The sequence below is a fragment of the Bos indicus x Bos taurus genome, chromosome 21 (assembly GCF_003369695.1).
Source record: "Bos indicus x Bos taurus breed Angus x Brahman F1 hybrid chromosome 21, Bos_hybrid_MaternalHap_v2.0, whole genome shotgun sequence".
Taxonomy (NCBI): Eukaryota; Metazoa; Chordata; class Mammalia; order Artiodactyla; family Bovidae; genus Bos; species Bos indicus x Bos taurus.
Window position 1 is genome coordinate 45,407,816 of NC_040096.1, and position 14,724 is coordinate 45,422,539.

At 35.1% G+C, this 14,724-nt stretch overlaps 1 protein-coding gene and 1 non-coding gene across 3 annotated transcripts in view; one reads left to right on the forward strand and one right to left on the reverse strand.

Moving 5' to 3' along the window:
• KIAA0391 (KIAA0391 ortholog) overlaps window positions 1–14,724 on the forward strand; it is a 132,277-nt gene that overhangs the window by 70,278 nt on the left and 47,275 nt on the right. The gene's annotated exons all lie outside the window — the stretch shown is intronic.
• On the reverse strand, window positions 10,461–10,567 carry LOC113880240. Its single transcript, XR_003507697.1, has one exon. It is a non-coding gene; the product is annotated as a U6 spliceosomal RNA (small nuclear RNA).

Sequence of the window (14,724 nt, forward strand, 5' to 3'; positions counted from 1 at the left end):
CTTTGGATTTTGTTAAGTGATTAAAGCAAGTACCATTTCTTTAATGTGAAAAAAGAAACTTACAAACTCAACATGACATCATTCAATCAGTAGAGCATTTTTCTCAGTCTTGTCTGAACTATAAATACCAAGAACTTTCTTGTGTGTATAAAGTTATAGAATTAGTCTTAATTGAAGCTTTGCTGCTGCTGCTGCTAGGTCGCTGCAGTCATGTCCGACTCTTTTCGACCCCATAGATGGCAGCCCACCAGGCTCCCCCATCCCTGGGATTCTTCAGGCAAGAACACTGGAGTGGGTTGCCATTGCCTTCTCCAACGCGTGAAAGTGAAGTCGCTCAGTCATGTCTGACTCTTAGTGACCCCATGGACTGCAGCCTACCAGGCTCCTCCGTTCATGGGATTTTCCAGGCAAGAGTACTGGAGTGGCGTACCATTGCCTTCTCCAATTGAAGCTTTGCAGTTATATGTAATAGGTCTACAACTCCAGAAAAAGATATATACACATTATGTTATGAATAGCAGGAAAACCTCTTGAAAAATTTCTCATCTGTTTAGGGAAGAGGTAATAGGCAAATCTTACTGGATTTAAGCTTGGAAGAGAAATGGAAACAGTAGTTCCTCTTCAAATGGACCAAAATGACCCCACAAAATATACATAAAATGTTTTATCGATATCAATCTTTTATTAAAATAAGAACTTGAAAGGGAAAATCACAAAGCTGTGTAGTTCTATGGTTGTAAAAACATTTTAAGTATACCAAATTCTTGTTTGCAGTGTTTTATCAGTTACATTTCAGTGTCCATCACCTGGTTGGTTATCACTTTGACTTGTCATCAGAGAGAAAGAATGACATATAGACATTATAATATTTGGTTCCTTACACTTTGATTCTAATTAAGTCCTAGCTTTAGGGAGCCACTTTGTGCTAGGATGTCAGGCTGCAGGCCTTAGCCAGTCCTTGCCCATCCCCACGCACACACCCACACACACAGTCACTCATGCTCACAGGGTAGTGTCTAATTACAGGTTCTGTTCATGATTTTAACCTATTCATTGTAAACATTGACCCTGGAGATGAGAACTACAACAGGTGGAGCTAACATACTTTGATTTCTCTCTGTGTTAAAAATTGAATGCATTATCTCATGTAATCTGTATAATTCCATAAGGCAGATACTATTATTATTTCTGTTTTACAGTGAAGAAACTAAGCAGAAAGATTAAGTTAGCTTGTCACATTGCTAATAACGAGAGGGTCAGTGTTCAAAGTAGTCAGTTGCTTCCACAGTCTGCTCATATCCTGACTCTCCTTTACTGCCGTCATGACTTGACACCCAGCTTGGATCTCAAGCTGCTATATAATTCTTTTAAATATATTTTGAAAATGAAGAAATTGGTTACACAGTCTATGGGAAGCTTAAGCTTATTGGGTAATAAAAAGGAGGATTAAGTTACAGAGATAAAAAAAGTAAAGATTGGCTGTTTATTGATTCAACTCAGAAGTATAGCATCATCTTATATCTCATGTAAATATTATTTTTATTGGCATTATTTTTATTCAGAAAAAATTGATATGACATTTATTCTCTTCATACAAAAAAAAAGATATTCTTCCCCCCTTTTTTAGATTTTTTAAAGCTTTTTATGAATAAGGTTTTATTTTAGAGTATTTTTAGATTTAGAGAAAAGTTAAAAAGAATATAGGAAATTCCCATATGCCTATATCTAGTTTTCTCCACCATTAACATCCGCTGTTAGTGTGGTACGTTTGTTACAATTAATGAACCAGTGTGGCTACATTTTCTTTACCCAAAGGTCATACTTTGCTCAGATTCCCTTCGTTCTCACTTGCTGTCCTTTTTATGTCGTGAGTCCCTTTTAAGAAACCAAATTAAATTTAATTGTTGTATCTCATTAGACTCTTCTTGGTTGTGACAGTTTCTCAGACTTTACTTGATTTCGATGACCTTGACAGTCTTGAGAAGTACTGGTCAGGTATTATGTAGACTGTCTCTCAGTTGGGATTTATATATTTTTCTCATGATTAGCCTAGGGTATGGGTTTGAGGGAAGAAGGTTGCAGAGATAAAATGCCATTGCCACAGCATTGTAGTGAAAGTAGACACTATCAACATAACTTAACTACTGTTGATGTTAACTTCAATCACCTGGTTGTGCGAGTGTTTGTCAGGTTTCTCCACTGTGAAGTTATTCTTTTTTCCCGCTTTCCATACTGTAATCTTTGGAAAGAAGTCAGTGTGCAGCCCACACTTAAAGAGCGAGCGGTCATACTCCATCTCTTTGGGGGCAGAATATTTACACAGATTGTTTGGAATTCTTCTGATCCAGAAATTTGTCTGTTCTTCCCTACTTACTTATTTCTTTAGTAATTTATTTATAGTATTATGAACTCATGGATATTTATTTTATACTTGGTTTATAATCTAATATTACTTTATTTTGTTGCTCACTTATTTTAGCTTTGGCAACTACAAGCTTTTTGTTTTCTCCCATGTTCCTTTGACAGAACCCCATAATTGTGTGTTTTTTCAAGTACTTTCTTTCTTCTGGCAAAATTCGTTGCTGGTACAATGTTATTTTTTAAAAAACTAAAAACTTAGCTAATTAGGTAGGCTGCTTCAATTTTCTTTGAAGGAAAAATGTGCTATCTGCTTTTTTGACTATTGAAGACAATGAAAAGGAAAGGGTAGTATTTTTTGTACTTTTACTTCATTTCTCAAAATCAAGTAATATTTATTTCTGCCACGTAGTATAACGATTTTACCCAGTCACCTTTGATTTTTTTCCCCCACGGGTTAATCTTTGTGGTTTGCCTGTTTTGGAGGATCAGCATGTGTTTTGGATGTTCTTTTTCCTTTTCTTTCTTCTTAGCAGTGGAGTATGAAGGGTCCAAGTCAAAGGAGAAACTGAAGTAATAGTATCCACTTGTTCAGAGTGGCTCTCCTGTTCCTGTGTCTCAAGTGTTTCCACAGGAGCTATTTCCCAACTGATAACACTTGTTACCTCCAAAGGGAATAGTTATATAGAATGTTGGTTTTCATTATGATGCATTTGTGTCGTGTTAGAATTTTTTAAATAATGAGCTTATATTTCTTTTATAATCTGGAAAATAATAGAGGTTTATTTTTAGAGTCAGTGGAAATGCAAAGAAAAGAACTTACCCTTTCTGTGGTTTGAAGAGCTTTAGAACTTAACTTTTTTCCACACTTGATATATTGAACACTTGGTTATTTTGCATGAGTTTTCTTTAGCTCTACCTGTGTTTTTTCACTAGTTTAGCTGTATTAGTGAAACTGGCACATCTGCACAGTTACTTTATGTAACTGCAAGATTATATTTAGATTTAAAGATTACTTGAAATTCTGTGATGATTGTCTCAAGTATGTAAGGCTTCTCTTTAGCAAGGTTATAAATACATTACATGTAGAGACCATTCTTCATGTATTTCTCATAAAAAGACAGTAATCTTGGTGTGTTGCTGTAAAGGAATAGGTAGGAATCTTTCCTACTGGTTCTTTGTTTTGCTGCTTTTCCATGCTGTCCTGAGATTTGTTTTCTTTTTTATTTATAGCCATTGGTTTTTCTGTTCCATACCTGCTGAACCTTAACACCCTGAAATTACTTACATTTTGTGTCCTTTCTCTCTCCTTTAACTCTCCAACATTTACTTGCCAACCCAAGGAAAGCGTTTTCCAGATTTTCATGGGATATGGCTTGGTCTCAAAATGAGAGTGCCCTGTGGCCACTTACCTAAGTGCTTTCAGGCTCCAGAACGAAACAACTCCACTCTCTTTATTTCTCCACCTCGCCCCACTGCCCCCTGCCAAAAAAAAAAATCTAAAAGTTTAGGCTGTTGCTACCCCATTTAGAAATTAAGATATTCCAAGATTTAATAGTAGAAAGAAAAAGTAAAATATTGATAGAGCTTTATTTACGTTTATTTGTGTCACTTTAGAAACCATAAAATATGCCCTTTTGTCCTCTCCATGTGTTCTTATTTTTATGTCAGTACAGCACAGAACAACCAAACATTTATATAACTCAAAACCAAAGAAGTTTGTTTTACTATAACATTTGTTTGATACATTTTAAATATAGCACCCTCCCTGCACCTGGATGTGTTCACCAGCTCAAACATTTTCTTAAACCCCATCCTTTTAGGATTTTTGTGCAGGCTTCATCACACAGGCATGATCCATCATCATAGAATTAATTTCTGGCTCCTCTTGCCCTCCTAAAGGATAGAAGTGGGCTGGGCTGAAAATCTCAAGCTTCTAAACACGGCTTGGTCTTTCTGGTGACCAGCCCCCATCCTGAAGCACTCTAGGAGCCTATCTCATGAGAATAAAAGATGCGTCTAACACCCTGGAAATTCCAAGGGATTTAGAAGCTCTGTTTCAGGAGCTGGGATCAAAGTCCAAGTATTAGAACAAAAGATGACCTTAGTACCTTTATCACTTAGGAAATTATAAGGGTTTTTGGAGCTCTGTGACAGGAACCAAAGGCAGAAAACAATATATAATTTCTTATTTTACAAAGAGTAAAGGAAATTGAGGCAGGACAGTGGGGCAAGGAGTATAGGAATAGGGTGGTATCTGAAGGGGGAATGAGGTGTGTGGTCAGGTAGGAGAGGATCCAGATGAAGGGTTGAAGCTGACTTTGTAAGAGAAAAGGAGTGAATGGGAGTGTAGAGTATCTGAGAGGGTAGAAAGCGATAGGTCCACCTCATAGATGGAGGAATTAGCCAAAACAAGAGGTATGGAGGGAAGGAGAATACAGTGTATGCAGCATATATTTTCCAAAAGAGGATCTATTATTTGACTACGGAACTTTTATTCACAGAGCATTTTGAAGGACATACTAGTCCTTCAGACGGAGAAGGTAATGGCACCCCACTCCAGTACTCTTGCCTGGAAAATCACATGGATGGAGGAACCTGGTAGGCTCCAGTCCATGGGGTCGCGAAGAGTCGGACACGACTGAGCGACTTCACTTTCATGCATTGGAGAAGGAAATGGCAACCCGCTCCAGTGTTCTTGCCTGGAGAATCCCAGGGATGGTGGAGCCTGATGGGCTGCCATCTATGGGGTCGCACAGAGTCGGACACGACTGAAGCGACTTAGCAGCAGCAGTCCTTCAAAATATACTTGGGGAAATACTACCCTAAAACTTAACCATCTTTTGAACTTTCTAAGGCATCAGTTACTGTTCACTTGTTACACAAGAAGCTGTAACAGATACTGAAAATTGTTTCTTTTTTTTCCTTAGTGCATTTTAATCCTGAATTCTTTTTAGAGTAAATTAAGAGTAATTTTAAATAGTGAAATGCTCTTTGTACTTTCTTAAGATTAGTCTACAAGAGCAAAGAAATTATATATTAATGTAGATTTACATTTTATTCACTTTTGCTTGATTCTTAAATAACATAGATTTTAGTGTAAAGATGTTCTTTTGATAGAATTTATTTTATATTGAGGTTAAAAGAAAATTTTACCTTGAAAATAAAGTTAGAACACCTAAAGTTTTTTTTTTAATTGAATTGGTTCATTAAGTTCTGAACCACTAAATCTTGAGCTTTGTAGTTCATAAATAGTATCTGTTATCTCCTTTAATCTGGCAACCACAAAAAACTTCCTGCAGAGAAACAACTTACATTTTAGCATTTTGCTTGCTTACATTTGTGCTTTTTAATTTTTTTTCTTCTACCCTAAACCTTTGTTAAAGGTGATGCTCATGCCACATGATCATGTTACTGGAAAGTAATGTTGGGAGATTTGTGAAAGAAAGGAGAAAAAAAAGTGTTTTCTACTGAAAAAGAAATGGGTCAATAGACCACAAGATGTAATGTTGAATTCTGTGCTCACAGTAAAGGCATATGTTAAGTCTCCTGCCTTCTTAGTCACCAAGTAACTTCTTAAGAATACTGTTCTTTTCTTTAATAAATCACATTCTAATCACTTTATGACTTCAGTATATTTTTTAAAGCATGGAGTAGTGATACCAAACTCAGTTATCATTTAGTCTGTCTCCACTTATTCCAATTATATTAATCAGAATGTTGTAATCATTTTATTCTTCAATTACTCATCAAAGCTTCCTTGTTTTAAGGCCCTGTACAGAGTGTATCCAAAGTACAAAGGTGAAAGAGGCATAGTCTATTTCCTGAAGGATTTTATAGTCTCTTAGGGGAAATAAGAGAAAAAGATAAATGTCTACAGACAGAATACGATCAGCATGTTAATTGTACCAATAACTCTGCACAGAAACTGCAAGTAACATTTCTTAGATTTTCCTAATTGTTCAAACTACTCTTTCTGTCCAGTTACTCAGAAGTAATAAACATTTATGGTGTTTCCAGTTTATTTATAATGTTGTTAATATTGTTTTTCTTAGTTTTAGCTAACACTTATTAAGAATTTCACACATGCCAGGAACTACTCTTGAGTACCGTACATACATTATCTCATTTAATCCTCATAAGAGTCTTATTATTTTCACCTTGCAGATGGAGAAACTGAGGGTTAGAGAATTCAAGAAACTTGCCTGTGATAAATTTACAACCAGTAAATGTCAGATTTGAGCTGCAGACCTAGGTTGTCTAATGCCAGAGGCTTATCTTAAAAGACTCTATTACATTCTCTCTCTATGGACCTTGCCAATACCTCTGCTCTTTTAACAGAGGAAAACAGCTTCAGGATTGAAAGGAAAGCCATCAACAGTGTCTGTTCATTTATTTTAATTAGCTGTTGACGTGATCTTAAAACAGAAAATACTCTGCCAAAGAGTTCACACTTACTATCACCGTGGTTGTGTGTCCTTGTACACACAGCCTCTTTAGTGTGGTTCTTTCTTCTCGCTCTTCATAGCTCAGCTTCGGAACCCTCTCTAGGAAGTTCCCCCATCTCTCTGTCTGCCCCACCGCCCAGGAGGTCCTCTTTCTCCCACTACGTTGTCTTCGTCTGTGTGCTCTCCAAGCAGCCTGCTTTCATCCCTGTCATAGCACCAGTCATGTGATTGAATTGTCTTAAGTTTTTTAATAGAAGGGACTGTTCTTCATTTTAGCAATCTCAGTGTCCAACACAGTGTCTGGCCTGTGGTGAGTATGCAAAAACTGTTGAATGGATGAATGTTTGACTCAAGTGTTTTGAGGCTTGTGCAAAACACTCTGGAAGCCATCTCACATCACTTTGATAGTAGTGCTTATTGGGGACAATGTACCATTTGATTCTCCAGGGTTTCTGGTGAATAACAAGTGCTTTTCATTTCCCTGAAGCCTTGAGGTCATAGATGGCGGAGGAAGGAGGGAATGCTGCTAGTGAATTCTCTGAGTGGGATGGAGGATACTAGTGTTCTGCTTCCTTCCCTCCCTAGTGAGAACAGGGCCATGCTTTAAAGTTAGGGGTAAGATAGTGTCAACATGTAACGTCAGAGTCTTTCAGTAGCTCACTGTTGACTGATTGGGACCTCTGGCAGGTACTGGCCAGGTCCACAGTGTTCGGGCCCATAGTTTTTTAATGCAACTTTATATCCCCACCAATCAGCATCAAGTTTGAACCTTTGTAGCTCATTGTAAAGATCATTCCTAAGTGTTTACCCCTAACTTGAAATCCCTCTCATCTTTATCATAAGTTTGTAGACTAGCAGCACCATCATCTATCAGATGGCAGGAAAACTGTACCCCTTTCCCCACCATTTATTGACTGGATGACTGTAAGTAAGACAGTGGAGCTTCTTTGGGCCTCAGTCCTCTCCTTTTGAAAGTGAGAGTCCTAAGTTTTTTGTGTTCCTGAGACCATGGAACTAAACTGGATTATTTCTCAAGGTCCATTCCCTATCCATTTTAAGATACATAATTTATATGAATTACTTATCAGTGTGCCATTGTTCACTGAGAGGGTTGATCAAAACATTTTTCCCCTCTAGAGATTATGTATTTGCCATTTGTTTGCCATTTAGCAGTGCTCAAATTCTAACTCATGAATGTATTGCATTTAGTGTGTTATTTTTAACCCCAAAGTTTCCTGGTATTAGGATTATTAATATCACATGGAGGCCTCTTATGGTGATTGTTTTTCTTTAGGGATAAGGGCCTAATATGCTAAGCAAGAATATACTGCCAGACTATTTACCTAAGGACACCTAGCACCTTTGGGGCATGTTACATCAATCAACACATGAGATAAAGGCTGAAATGTTTTTGTCACGGCCCTTCAACTCTCTACTCTTAAAAAAAAAGTTCTTGAGCATTATATAAAAGCCCTTACACTTTACCAAAAGCCTTACTTCCTGAAAACAGAAATCAGATTTTAAGAGTTAAGAACTATAGTCATCAGAAAAAAAGTATCTCCTTCGGTATTACCATAAATACATAAATAGATCTTTGTCCTCCACCAAGGACATCATTGTTCTCCACCAAGAAAGAAATGCAAAGTATACAACATTTTAACAGAGAGAGTATCTGTCAATGGGCTCCTAACCCCCCCAACTCTATCCTTATTCTTCTGTTCCATACAACTGCAACCTTCCTGTTAGTTGGGGTTTTTTTTTAACATTTTATTATGAAAATTTAAAAAATACATCAAAGTTTAAAGAATTTTATAGTGGATATCTACATACTCAGCTCTTTGGTTCTACCATTACCATTTTACTATACTTTCTTCTTTAGGTGTCTGTTTTTCTGTCTTTTGTCCATTTATAAGTTCATGTGGACTTTTTATGCATTTCAAAATAGACTACAGATATCTATATTTATACCTATTCTCTCTTGATCAGTATTTTCATTTCTGCCAAAACTGACTGAACTCTAGTGTGTAGGCATGACCACTTCTGCCTGACTCATTCAAGGCTGTTGAATATCACAAGTCTTTTCCTACAGTGCTGTTGGCCTGTATGAAGTGGTTTTCACAGAACAGACCAGTGACATTCTAGAGGGACATTCTAATCAGCACTATCCAATAGAAATATAATGTTATTTAAAATCTTCTAGTAGCCACATTAAAAATGTTAAAAGTAAAAAGTTCACCTGTTAGGTAAAATAACTTTAGCTTTTTTATTAACCCATCGTAATCCAAAATGTCATTTCAACATGTAATAATACTTTAGTAATTACTAATGAAATATTTTATATTCTATTTATATAGTAATTTTCATGGAAATCCAGTACATCTCATTTCTGATTAGTTCTATTTCAAGTGCTCAGTAGTAACTTGTAGCCAATATATTGAACAGTATAGTTCTAGACCTTCAAACTTAATGGCTATATCATTCCTCCTCCTAAATTTCCAGTGTCTGAAAGTGCTGACAGAGCAGTCAAATTTCCTAATGAATGTGAAAGAAGTAGTGATATTCATCACAGCAAACCCTAATTATACCCTTTCACATTGAGGCCATTTTTATTCATTTCCTTGTCAGAAACTTCCCAATTTTTTTCTTTCAATCACTTCTCATCTACACTCAGAGTTAAGTTACATTCCCTATACCAATATCGAGTGTATTTTATTACTTTTCTGCTGCCCTTCTTCTAATTTCAGGGTTTACCAGTTTGTCTTCTCTCATTTTTTGCTAGAACACTCTTTCTAGAACAGGTAAGATCTTTAAATTTCACTTGTAAAAATTAAAACTACATGCTAGTATTAAAATATTAATGAGTCTAGTTATAAAAATTAAAAACTGATCTCTGGTGGAATTTTTCTATATCCTGATTGCAGTATTAATTAAAAGTTGTAAAATTGTGTATGTGCACCTGTATGCATGCATGCACACATACACATGCGCAAATGAAGAAATTGACTAGTTGTTATAAATTGAAGTTTTTACCTTATTGGCTAGAAGAAAGACTTTTGTCTGAGTAACTGGAAAGATGTAAAGGGTCTCTTAATTATTTGTCAGAAGACAGCTGTATGCTTTCTTTCACCATTCACAGAATGTTTTTAATTTTGGATCATGAAGATGCTTCATCTCATTCTCTGATTTCAGTTAGTATATTTTATCCAGAAAGTGGGTGAGGAGAAGCCACACATAGGTCATACAAAATTTATCTGATTTCAGATACATCTGGGTGGTTTTTATTTTTAACTTTTAGCTTCTAGTTATGTGTTGACCAGCACATAGCAAAAACTTAGATTGGGAATTTGGCAGGAGTAGCAAAAATAACTAGTAATTCTGACAGTGACACAGTTTTGGAGGAAGAGGCTCATGTTAATAAGTATTAATTGTCTTGAAAAATATACATGTGTGACTATCTAGAAACACCTTAAATGTTGCCTAATTCAGGTATTGGATAAATAGATTGATTTAAATCCCTGGAAGACTAAGACATGCCTACTGAGTTTCTGATAAGAAGAGCAAAACAGTTCCCCTCCTCCAGTTTTCTTGAGCAGAGCAAGTCACACACTGTAGGCTTCATGACCACATCACATTGCATCTTTTTATTTTTTTGGTAAAAATATGGAACACTTCACGAATGTGTGTGTCATCATTGCACAGGGGCCATGCAAATCTTGTCTGTACCATTTCAATTTTAGTATATGTACTGCCAAAGCGAGCACTCACATTACATCTTAATAGAACTGGCTCAGATGCCACCATGAAACTGATGAGCATTTTTAGTGGGTGTATAACACTGAAAAGATTATTTTTTAATGTTTTTCTTAGATAATCATTTTATTCATGCTTTGCAATCACCTTATTCATTTACTTGTTTTTGTTTCCTAACAGTTTCCCACCTACCAAGAATGTAAGTTCCATGAGATTAAGGACCTTACCCCTTTTGTTCACTGCTGTATTCCAAGCACTTAAAACCATGCCTTGCACATAATGACTACTCAGTAAATATTGTCAAAAGAATGAGTGATTATCTTTATAGATTCTTCAGTAGAAAACTGTCAGCCAAGAGAAAATATCGCCAGGATATCTGCTCTGTATACTTTAACGACTGTCAGTGTTGTTCATGATAAAAGCTATACCTTATCCTTTTCACTTATCAAAATATTCATTTGTTTCTTTTGTCAATCATCTTTAGATGATGAGAAAAACAGGGTATTTCAAAGAATACTGTCTGTCAGGGAAGCAGGGTACTATTCACATCTAGAAGTAGGAAAATGATAAAAGCCAAAGTAACAATACCTATATTATTTTGGGAAAAGCCAAAATAGCAACACCTATAGTATTTTATATTTTGGGAAAGAGTTATGTACTGTTTTAGAAGAAGGTATTATCAATAGACAAATGTCTATTATCAGTAGACAAATGCAGAAGTTGTGAAGTTTTATAAATTCTTATTCTGATTTGTGTCAAGCAATAGGCAAGAATGGACATGTCTTTCTAAAACAATACTTTTAAATGGCTGGGTGCCTAGATTGCCTAATGAGTATAGGCCTTCATACTTACTAAAGATTGTAAGAGTTATTATTTTTTGTCTTTAAAAAAATTTATTGACTAAAAAATGGAAAGATCAGGAAAAATAAACTCTGGTTAAGATCTGATGTGGGGCTCTGTTCCCAACTCTGCTGCTACCTCCCTTTGTGATCTTGGGTGATCTCTTTTTTTTGAACCCCAATTTCCTTGTTTATAAAATGAGAAGACCAGGCTTAATATTCTTTAAAGACTCTCAGCTCTAAAAAACTTAAGGATTCCATCAGGCTCCCCATGAACAGCAATGCCTTTCTTCCAAAAGAGGGTGCTGTGGTTTTTCTCAGTGCTCTAGCATTTTCTTGAGAGGAACTGAAGAGAGGTGCAATCTCAGCTTAATTTCCTGTCTTTAGACTTTCCACTTTTGAGAAATACTGATTCCTTAAATTTATTTAGTTGTTTAGTTGAGGTGATGTAAACTAATTCTTGATGTTATTGATACTTTTTAAAGCTTTTTTTAATATGTTGATTTAGAAAATCTGGCAAATAAAATTTCTAAGAAAAAATAAAAAATACACAGTCTTACCACTCAGTATTAACATTTTGGTGTATTTCTGAGGTTTTTTTTGGTATCATTTAATTTTTCCCATATCTATATCTAGAGAGAATGGGAGAAGGAGTAGAGATTTTATTTTGTTTTTGGCTTTTCCCATCTGGTGAGACTTCCTATGGAATTTGTTTTGGGAACTATTGTTTATATAGCCACACTCTTATTCAATATTTAGGTTGTTTCATATTTTAATATTAAAAATAGTGGTGTGAAGAATATCTTGGATGTGAATCTATGACATAATATGTTCAGATTTCTGAATCAAAAGCAATAAACATTTTAAGGTTCTTGATACATTTGTCAAATTGCTTTCCTGAAATATAGCCCCTTTGATCAAATCATATATGGAATTGTGCAATGTGTGACTTCTTGTCTCTGGCTTCGTTCTCTTTTTTTAAATTCAAGTATAATTGACATATAACACCATAGTTTCAGGTGTACAATGAAATGATTGGATACTTGTATACAGTGTGAAATGATCACCGCAATTGGCTTCTTTTAATTAGCATGTTTTCAAGGTTTATCCATGTTATAGCATGTATCAGTTCTTCATTTCTTTTTATCATCAAATAATACACCATTGTATAGATACACAACATTTTGTTTATACATTTATCAATTTTATTATTTTTACTTTGGGGTTATTATGAATAACAATTATATGAATATTTGTGTACAGACTTTTGTGTGGATATGTATTTTTGTTTCTCTTGGCTGTATATCTAGAAATTGAATTGCCAAGTCGTATGGTAACTCTTTGTTTAATCATTTGAGGAACTATCAGACTGTTTTCCAAAGTGACCACACCATTTTACATTCCCACTAGTAAATATATAAGGGTTCTAATTTCTCCATATTCTCACTCACAGTTGTTACTGTCTTAGTCATCTTAGTGGGTGTACAGTGGTATCTCATTGTGGTTTTGATGTGTCCTGTTGGCTAATGATGTTGATCATCTGTTAATATGCTTATTATCTATTTGCTTATCTTCTTTGAAGAAATGGCTATTCAGATCTTTTGCCCATGTTTAAATTGGGTTAATTTTATTATTGAGTTGTAAGAATTTTTTATATATATTTTGGGTACTGAACTTTTTTTTTTTTTGGGGGGGGGGTACTGAACTTTTATCAGATATAGAATTTGTAAAAATTTTCTCCCACTCTATGGTTCTTTTTACCTTCTTAATGTGTCCTTGGGACCACAAAAATCTTGAATGATGATAATGTCCAGTTTATCTATTATTTTCCTGTTGTTTTCATATCTTAAGAAACCATTGCCTAATCTAAGATCATAAAATTTGTGCCTTGTTTTCTGCAGTTTTATAGTTTCAGCTCTTACATTTAGATCTTTGATCAGTTTGAACTGATTTTTATATATGGCATAAAGTATGGACCTAAGTTCATTCTTTAGTTTATGGATTTCCAGTTGTCTGGCATAATTTGTTGAAAAAGCAATTCTTTCCCCAATTGAATTACCTTAGAACTCTTTTTAAAAACCAGTTTACCACACCCTCCCTCCAACCCCCACCCTCCCCAAATCAATTGACCACAAAAGTGAAGGTTTTAACAGTCCTTCAGTTCTGTTTTATTGATCTTAATGTTTATTCTGAGGAGATTACTGTAGCTTTGTAGTAGATTTTGAAATTGGCAAGTATAAGTCCTCCAACTTTTTCTTTTTCAAGATTGTTTTGCCTATTTTGAGTCCATGTGAATTTTTAGAATCAGCTTGTCAGTTTCTACAAAGAAGCCATCTGAGATTTTGATAGGGATTGCATTGAATCTAGATATTTTTAGGTGTTTTAGAAAATAAATGATGAGACTGACATTTTTATATGTTTGTTAACAGTTTTTTGAATTCATATCATTTCTCGAAGTTCATATGTTTATGCTTTTTTCTGTTGGGCTTATTAATATTTATTTACTTTGTATGCACTCTTTGTAGATTAACTTATTGGCCCTTATGATATTTATTGTAGATATTTTCCCAATTTGCCTTTTCCTATTGCTTAGGGCTTCCCTGGTGGCTCAGATAATAAAGAATCCACCTGCAATGCAGGAGAGGTCTTCAAACCCTGGGTCAGGAAGATCCCCTGGAGAACGGAATGGCTACCCACTCCAGTCTTCTTGCCCAGAGAATTCCATGGACAGAAGAGCCTGGCGGGCTACAGTCCATGGGGTTGCAAAGAGCTGGACATGACGAGCAACTAACACTTCACTTTTTTTCATGAACTTTGGTATATAGAAATTTTGAGTTTTTTAAGAAGTCAGGTCATTTTTTTTTCCTTAGTTTTTTTTTTTTTTTTTTAAGTTTAGAAAATCTTGCTTCTTCCTGAATTTATTCTTAGTAAAGCAGGTGAACCTTGGCCACCTTGGTCCAGAAAGCCAGGTTAGTTAAACAATTTAAAGTTAGATTATTATATTTTTAAACTCACTTATTCTTAAAATATATGTAATAGACATGTTTTGTTAGTATTAAAAAATTTTTTTAAAATAATTTATAATAGATCAATCTATTTTAATCCCTTGGGTTGGGTTTTTTGTCTTATTTTTGTTTTCCCACAAACCTCACCAAAATATCTTGCTATTATTTGTAATATTTGCTATGATAAAAGAGTATTCTATGCACATTCCTGTTATTGTTCATTCAGCACAACAGTGTAACTTCAAGCTCTTACATCTAGCCTCCTTTAGGAAGAGTATATTCTTGATTCTCCTATTTATACTTTTAATTCTGAAAAAAAGACTT